The sequence below is a fragment of the Beta vulgaris genome, chromosome 2, assembly GCF_026745355.1.
Source record: "Beta vulgaris subsp. vulgaris cultivar EL10 chromosome 2, EL10.2, whole genome shotgun sequence".
NCBI lineage: Eukaryota > Viridiplantae > Streptophyta > Magnoliopsida > Caryophyllales > Amaranthaceae > Beta > Beta vulgaris.
In genome coordinates this window covers 40,774,524-40,783,775 of record NC_079203.1, presented here as the reverse complement: position 1 = coordinate 40,783,775, position 9,252 = coordinate 40,774,524, and positions in this window count along the sequence as shown.

The following is a 9,252-nucleotide window of genomic DNA, read 5'->3' as shown; positions in this document are numbered from 1 at the left end:
GGGTTGCAGGCAACCACTATCCTTCCCCCCTTTTGAAGAGCAGAATTCAAAGTAAAACACCATCCATAGAATACATTCAAGTAAAGGTTACCCATGTTACAAGCCTTTACTTTGGTCTCAAGGACGCTAACTAACCCCACTTTTCTGAGATTCAAGAATTTCTTAATTTCTTTTTGTTTGTGAAGGTAGTTAGCACCCTTTATATTCCAGCAAATGATACTATCCATCTTCCTTGAGAGGACTTCCACCTCCCGCATCCTTTTCTATACCTCCATCATCATTTACATCCTTATTAACCTGATCCTCACCATCAGCTAAAATATCAAATACATTCTGCGAAAACGGCAAACTTGTAGGATCCTCTTGCCTCTTTGTTGGCTTCTTAACAGCTTGAAATGTAAGTTCCTTAGCTGGCTGAGCCACTTGCTTTCCCTCCCTTTGTTGGACAGACTTTATCACCTCCTTTGGTCTCCACACCAACTTCTTATTTTGTGCAGGCTTCTTACATTCACTCTCATAATGACCCATTCCCTTACATGCTGTACAGGTAATAGGCTTCCATTCATACTTAATTTTAACCTCCATAACTTGATCAAGTTCATTTATAAACTCAATCTTCTCAGGAAGATTTTGACCCACCTACACCTCAATCAACATTTGAGCAAATTGCAATTTCTCACGTTTGATTGTAGCCTGGTGAAGCCTAATTGGCTTATCAATTGAGCTAGGAATCATAAAAATACATTGCTCTCCCCAATATTTGAATCCAAGCTTCAATTGGATCCAAATAGGTAATGACCTGATTTCATTCCTCTGAATATCAATAGAAGAATCCCAAGCCTTCATAATAACAAGTTTATGATCAAAAATGGATTAGCACCATTCAAAACCAGATCGTGTTTCTCCGTTGTTTGAAAACTAACCACAAATATCACAGGCTTCACTAAAACAACCTTATCAACACCATGAGCATGCCAAATTCTCCTTATAAATCCCTCCATTACATGATAAGGAGGATTAGCTCCAACCATATAGCAATACAATTCGGAATTCCAGAAATTAATCTCACATTGAATCTCATCTAATCCAATTTTAACTAGTTCTGGCTTATTCACATCAATTCTAGCATCATCAAACATAATCGAAATAAGATCATTACCTCCAAATTGAATTCTATTACTCTGTTCTCCAAAAGTCTTCTCCTTCATCTTGTTAATCGTTTCCAGCCAATCAGAGAAGTTCACCCTCGGTTCTGATTACTTTATGCAATTCGCGTAGTGAAGATCGAGGAGAAAGAATTTCAACCTGGATCAACTCAGTTTCATTATCAATTTCCAACACGGAAACTCCCATTATAGCATCCAATGACTTCATCTTCCTCGTCGGAGTATCAAGACTAGGTCCTGCATTCTTCATTGGCCCTTTCTTTAGATTACTATACTTCATCTAAGCTCTAGTATTTCTTGCCATGGCAACCAGCATACAAAGTACGTGGAGAGTAAAAACTAGAGAGAAAAAGTCATTTTTATTCAAATTTAGTTGAACTTTACGACGAATTTTTTTTGTAACGTTAAATGGCGCGTAAAGGGAACTTATATTGATAGATATACACAACACTTCGTTAATTGTCAATTTTCATATTTCCATCACCCCCACAAGCAATTATTAAGGGAAAAAACTCGAAGAATTTACTAAATGAACATGTATGTAAGCTGTAAAAATGTAGTAAACTAAGAAGCCTTGAATTTCATTGAAAAAAATAATTATCAGGTGAATATGTATAATTGTTTAGAATTTTAGCAATATATCAATATATAAAATCGGCCAAAGTAAACATCAAAATAATTCGTCAATCACCATTGTTGGAAAAGGAAAGAGAAAGATTGGTTTTATTTTAATTCTCCTTGTGAAGATAAAAAAAGTCTGCTTTTTTATTATCTTTAGAAATTTTTTAATATTATATTTAACCCCAAGTTAATGGAAGTTAATTAGTCAAAAGTAACATAAATTAGTTTTTAGGTCCTTAACCCTACTTTTTCATACTTCATGTCCTTAACCTTAACATTTGGCAAAGTTCAAGTCCTAGTTTTATGTTTAACTCCAAGAAGGAACCCCAATTTCTCCCCTTTCTTGTAAGGAAATTCGCCTTACCAAATAAAAAAAGATCATGCATGTTTATCAATGCACTTTTTGACCTTAAATATCTTTCATTACATATTGGTACAAATTATAACGATTAAATATTAATAAAAACTCATTGAAACGAATCAAACTAGACCATACATGACTATATTTTATCTTATATATCAAGACAAATTTTGAAGATTCCCTCCAAACAATAGTGTTCGGATTCTAAGTGAGAAAACTGAAAATAGTACAAAGGGAGTAGGTTCTAAGTAGTCTTGTTCTAGCAAGGAAAAAAAGGCTTTGAACAATGTGAAAGCTAGTTGGTTATATATATATATATATATAGGGGCAAGATTGCATGAGAATGCTCCTTACATGAAAAATGAGAATGAATCTCAACCATCTGATTGGATTAGAGTTACAACACTTGTTCATTAGAGTTATACCCTCCTAAAAAAATTTGGACCCAAATTTTTTTTTTGTTTATTTTTTTATTTTTTTCTAATATTCTTTTTTTGGAGTTACATCACTTTTTCATTAGAGTTACAGCACTTATACACAAGAGTTATATCGCGTAAAATTTATTCTCATTTCTATGTAAGTATGCATTCTCATATGAACTCAGTTATATATATCTCTATTATATAAGGGAAGGGGGGAGCTATGGTGCCCTCTTTTGAAATGTCTATTTTGCCCCCCTTTCCTTTCTAAATTACAAAAGAAATGTCAAGATCAAAATCGGCACTCAAAGAAAACTACCAAAAATTAAATTACAACACTCACTCACAAATCACTCACAAATCACTTAAAAGAAGAAACTTTACAAATCACGCACGTTATAAAAATCACGCAAATCACTTCAATAATCAGAAAACTTTATTAAAACTTCAAATTAACATACAAACTAAAACTAATAACCTATAACGTCAATACATACAAAAACATTTACAAAAATTTACTTACAAATCACAATTCTCAAGAACCATTCACAATTAATGGTGGGTCATGCTAAAATATAAAGGTATATTTGTAGTGAAATCAGAATTTAGAAGTTAGACAAGGAAAAAAATTATTTTTTATAGTGTTTCCTATATATAATGAAACTTTTGCATATATTTGGACCTATCTTTTTCTATTATATAATAGCGATTAATTATCAAGGTAAAAACGTTTATGTAAAATATCATTCAAGAATTAAAGTAAAACATATCTCTATTATATAAGGGAAGGGGGGAGCTAGGGTGTCCCTGAATGAAGAGACTATGTTACCCCCTTCCCATTCTAAATTACAAATTCACTTACAAATCAAAGGGAGCTTCAAACAAATATACCAAAAATATAATTATAACAATCACTCACAAGTCAACTAAAATCACAAAATTGAATAATTTACGTTATGCAAATCTAAAAAGGTTTATGTAAAATATCATTCAAGAATTAAAGTACAACACATCTCTATTATATAAGGGAAGGGGGGAGCTATGGTGTCCCTGAATGAAGAGACTATATTACCCCATTCCCATTCTAAATTACAAATTCACTTATAAATCAAAGAGGACTTCAAACAAAAATACCAAAAATATAACTATAACAATCACTCACAAGTCAACTTAAATCATAAATTGCATAATTTACGTTATGCAAATCACTAAAATGAGAAAACTTTACAAAAACTTAAGAATTCACTTATAAACTACAACCTATGAAAAAATTGACTTGAAATCAAAGTATCTACTTTCTTTACAATTTATGAAGTACTATACTTAATTCAAAAATCAACTAAAAAATTATAATATTAGAAATCATAAATAAATTCAATAAAATTTCTATTTTGTTCATAGAATTTAACTTTGAAAACTATAAAAAAAAAAACAAAAAGAATGGTGAAAGACTTAAGTGATAGAAACTAAACCAATCAAATTTTGCAACTAAAAAAAATTATACTTCGTATGGTTAATGTTCAAATTTTGACTCTTATTCCGAAGAAAATCGAGTTTCTGTTTCGAAAAAAAATTCAAGCACGCATCGCGTGCAAAAAATTCTAGTATATGTATATAGGAGGGCTCGCTCTTGTGAGAACACCTCCTATATGTGAGAACACTTTTTTATGTGAGAACAAATCTGAACCTTTAGATTTAATCTAATCTAACTATTCTAAATACACTTATGAGTAATGGCATTTTTGTAATATAGGTTTACCCTTACTCCCCTTGTTCCCCCCACAAACCTTCACGTCATTTTTTTTCTCTCGCTAAGTTTTGCACATCTTTCTCTCTCCTCTATGGCGTCATTCATGGAGTAATTTTTTAAAGTTTTAGTTCAAGTTTTTGCGGTTTCCACATTATTCTTTCGATAATTCAATAGGTATTATTCGAAATTTTAAATTAGAATTTTTTGATTTGCAGATTTTTGTTCTTTTTTTTTGTGATTTCAATGGCGTTTTTTGTTCGATTTTTGTTTGATTTTGTTTGATTTTTGTTCGATTTTGTTTGATTTTTTTTAATTTTGTTCGATTGAGAAAAGCTTAACGAAGAGAGAAAGAAGTTCTTTACTTCAAAGACCAATTAAAAGTGGTTTCTAGCTTTGAGTGAAAGTGTGTTGGTTACTATGATACAACAATGGGTCACTATGATATAGCTAAGGGTCACCATGATATGGAAATAGTAAATATTATTTTTTTTGACTAATTTCTTTAAACATGTGATAGATGGGTTATTATGATATAAGACATGGTCACTATGATATTTTCTCATAGTTTTGCAGGCTTAGTTGCTCAATATGTTGTTTTCTTGATTCTAGGAGGAGAGAGATGAATGTGGTTGAGAGAGAGTTGAACGCGTGAGAGAGAGAAAAAAATTACTTGGGCCGACTGTTTTGGATGAGAGAGAAAATTAGTTTAGTTTCTATTGTTTGAAAAAACGTGAGCCACCTGATTAAGCCTAAACCTACGGATGAGATTCATTTTCACATAAAAAGTGTTCTCACATAGAGACTTATTCTCACCGGATCCCAACCCTATATATATATGTTTAAGTTCATATAAGAACCACCCTTATGGTAAGAACCGTGAGAACCACTTATTTTTCCTCATTTTACGAAGATTTTGATCATTTCATAACATTTTTGCTCATTTTTTGTTTCACTTATTTTATGATTTTGCTCATTTAACAATTTCGTGCTCATTTATCAACGTTTTTGCTCATTTAACATTTTGCTCATAACTTTTTTTTCTCATTGAACTTTTTTATGCTCATTTTACATTTTTCTTCTTTTACATTTTTATACATTTTTACGATTTTGATAACTTAATGTTTTCTATTCATTTTATGTTTCTGCTCATTTGTTACTTTTTTTGCTCATTTTAGGAAGTTTTTGCTCATTTCAAGTGGTTCTCATTGTTCTCACCATAAGAGGGTTCTCACTAGAACCCAACCATATATATATATATTTATGTATATATATATATATTTATATTTATTTGGTACTATAAAATATTCTATTTTGTTATATAAGTTCCAAAGAAAGTCCAAAAATAGGCAAATAGTATGACTAATTGCCAAATTTTAAAGTTGTAGTACACGTTTTATTTACCTTCCCATATCCATCCTAAACAATAGATCTCATGGGATGCATCCCTAAGTAGGTCATGAGAGACTGTTCTTAAGCATATTTACGAGTTGGAACAACCAAATATAGTGGGGAATAGAGACCTACAAAGTTATTTCGGCCTCGAACAAGAAACTCATCTCTATTATATAAGGGAAGGGGGAACTATGATGTCCCCTAATAAATTTACTTAATTACCCTTTAGTAAATTAACTACTCTACCAAAAAAAATGAAAGCAAATCAAACTCAAATATAGTATAAAAAAATTAACAAAGAATATTATATCAATCAAATATTTGATCAATCAATACACAATCAAGTAGTAAATCAAAAAGGAAAATATTATCAATTAAGAAATTGAAATGATTTAATTATAACAAAATACTTTGTTGATAAAAATATAAAAAAAATCCTTAATAAATCTGCTAACATTCTTCTATCGCTCATGAGTTTTAATTTTAAAAATCTTAAAGAAAGTATAAATAAAATAAATAATAAAAGTCGGGTTTGGTTAAGTGATATATGCCAAATTAACAAAATTAGCTAGCCCAAAAAATATGTCTACTGTTCAAATTTTATCTTTGTTTATGCCCAAACAAGTTATAAATTATCTTCTAAAAAAGTGAAGCACACATCACATGCATGAATTGTTATACTACATAAGGGATGGGAGGAGGCTATGGGGTGTCCTCTATTAAATTACTAAATCGTCCTTATAATGTTGAAATTTTAAAATCTATCCTTCAATATTCATACATACATAAAAACTTAACAAAAATAAAATTATCCTTAGTTTTTTCTACAAACCCAATTCAAAAGTCAAAAAATTACACAAATATAGAAGACATCTCACAAGTATAACTGACAAAAATATTTATAATAAATTTAAATTTGTAATAAAAATAAAGAAATACAGAGTAAATAACTAACCAAACTGAAAAATTAGACGATAAATCCGGTAAAAGATAAAAAAAAAAAGTTAAACAAAATAAAATAAAATAAAATTCAAAAAAATGAGTAACTAAAATACTAGAAGTATTGCGAGCATATGAAATTAGATAGCAACTTAATAGGTTACAAAAGTTCGCTCGCTTACCTAAAAACATGTTACTATACGCAACGTGTGCAAAAAATGCTAGTATAACAAGTTCTAACAGGCTAAGTCAAATTTGGAGAGTTATATATACCCACCTAGGCACCTCATTCATCATAAAACATCCTCCAATCCTTGTGAAGGTCCCATTAAAAACATCCCCTTGTCCAGAAAAGTCCCGAAATATTAATTGGTTATCCTTGATAGGATTTTTTTTTTGGGATAAAAATGTCAATCTGCTAACTAGGTGATTTTTTTGCGTAATTTTGATGAACAGAAAGGTTGCCAAAAAATCTATATTTCTTAAGCAATTGTTTTATTTCACTTAATTGCTCCATCCGTTTCTCTTTTATCTACTCATTTTATAACTTTATACTATTTATATACTTTAATTTTACCGTTGACTGTGATTTACACATAAGAAAAAGAAATAAGATAATTGTCTGAGTAATTTTAAGTGGCTAACTTGTTCTTAATAAAAGCACCACCCGAAGTTACATAGTGATGAAATATTCCGGGTTATTTTGTTATGAAGTGCCCATTAACTAAATAATCTAACTATTATATGATGTTTGTTAGAAATATGAGGATTCTAAAGAGTGATATGGATAAAGACACTTGTTCTTCTGCCTAATAATACTTGGGGTGGGAAGATGGTATAAGAGAAAGAAATAAGAACTAAATTGGAAAAACAAAAAAAAAAAAACTTCGAACAATTAATGAATCGAAAAGAGAGTAATATTAATAAGTTTGCCAATGTTATATATCCCTAACCTATTTTGAACATCAAACAACTAAGAAATAGAGTTTATATATTATAATTTCAATTACTATCCTCATCTCAATTATCAATTCTCTATCTTTATCTTGATCACCTTTTTTCTTATCCGTATTCCACCTTTTTATCCACATAATTTGTATAAGACTAAGCCTATTTACTGTTGCATTGAGAATTCAGATCCATTTGGCTAACTAGTAGTGATGATGGTACATTTGAAGGTTGGATTGCTATGAATAGGATGCCTATGCAAGAAACAAAAGCAGGAGCATAATGGTATCTAGATTCTAGAACGACACTGCAATTATGTAAAATATAAGTGGTTTCATGGACCACTCCTTTGCTGTTATATAAGGAGTGTGACGTGTCACACATCAAAGTACACCACACAACAAATTACAGAATCGCCAAATTGGAAATCTGGAATGACTTTCATTGGCATCAAGAACACGGCGATATCATGAATATTCTTTTGAGTTATACCGTTTAAGCATAAGTGCATAACTTTTTTTATTGTAATAATGTGATTAAGTGAGGAATATCAATTATTATCAGTAAAAAAAGTGTTTATTGATTAACATAAGAGCCAAAAGGTTTCCGAAAATGAGAAAATACGAAGTTTTTTAGGAGACAAAATATAAATGTTATCTGTGATTTGAAATCTTGTGAAAACGACACAAGGCTGAATTTTAATGCACATATCTCTCAATCTATTTGGTTTTGATGTGATTCAAACTGGAGGTGATAGCTTGTTTAAAGTACTTTCGAACGACAGGTCATATGGCCGATTCTGCTGAAACACGAAAAAGTTATGGTTGTTTTATGAAACTCTATTGAATTGGAATTTCACCCGACCGGGTCGGGCGACATCCGCCAGATCGGGATCCCTTAGCGAACTACGATCGGGCTTACAATTCCGAACAGGTCTGAGACATCGGACACTTTGAATTAGATGACCGCCCAATCGGGCAAAGGGGATTTTGACGCGGGATGCACGATTTCTTTCCGGATTTTGTGCGGAGTATATTGTAGGGTGTATTAGGGTTTTCTTATGTTATAAAAGGATTCTTTTGGTCTTCATTATACACACAACTTTTAGGGCCTGTTCTCCCCAGCTTATTTTCAGTTCAGTTCAGTTCAGTTCAGTTCATACCAGTTCAATTCAGATCAGTTCAGTTCAGACCAGTTCAGTTCAGTTCAGTTCAGTTCATACCAGTTCAATTCAGATCAGTTCAGTTCAGACCAGTTCAGTTCAGTTCAGCTCTTGACAATACTTTTACTCTCACATATCACTATTCATTTCAGTTCAGTTCAATTCAATTCAGTTCAGTTCAATTCAGTTCAGTTCAGATCAGTTCAGTTCAGTTCAATTCAGATCAGTTCAGTTCAGATCAGTTCAGTTCAGTTGTTTTATGCCGAAGAGAACAGGCCTTTAGCCTCTATTATTCTTAGGACTCCTTGTAATTATTCTCTCTGTTTTTTCTCCATTATAATGAAGAAGCTCTTCGATTTCCCCACCTGTGGACGTAGGTCTATATTGACCGAACCACATAAATCCTTATGTTCTTTCTGTTTATCTTCTTTATATTTTCTCATCTTTATTATTTCATTGATTTTTTTCCGCATTAATCAAACTACAACACCCCG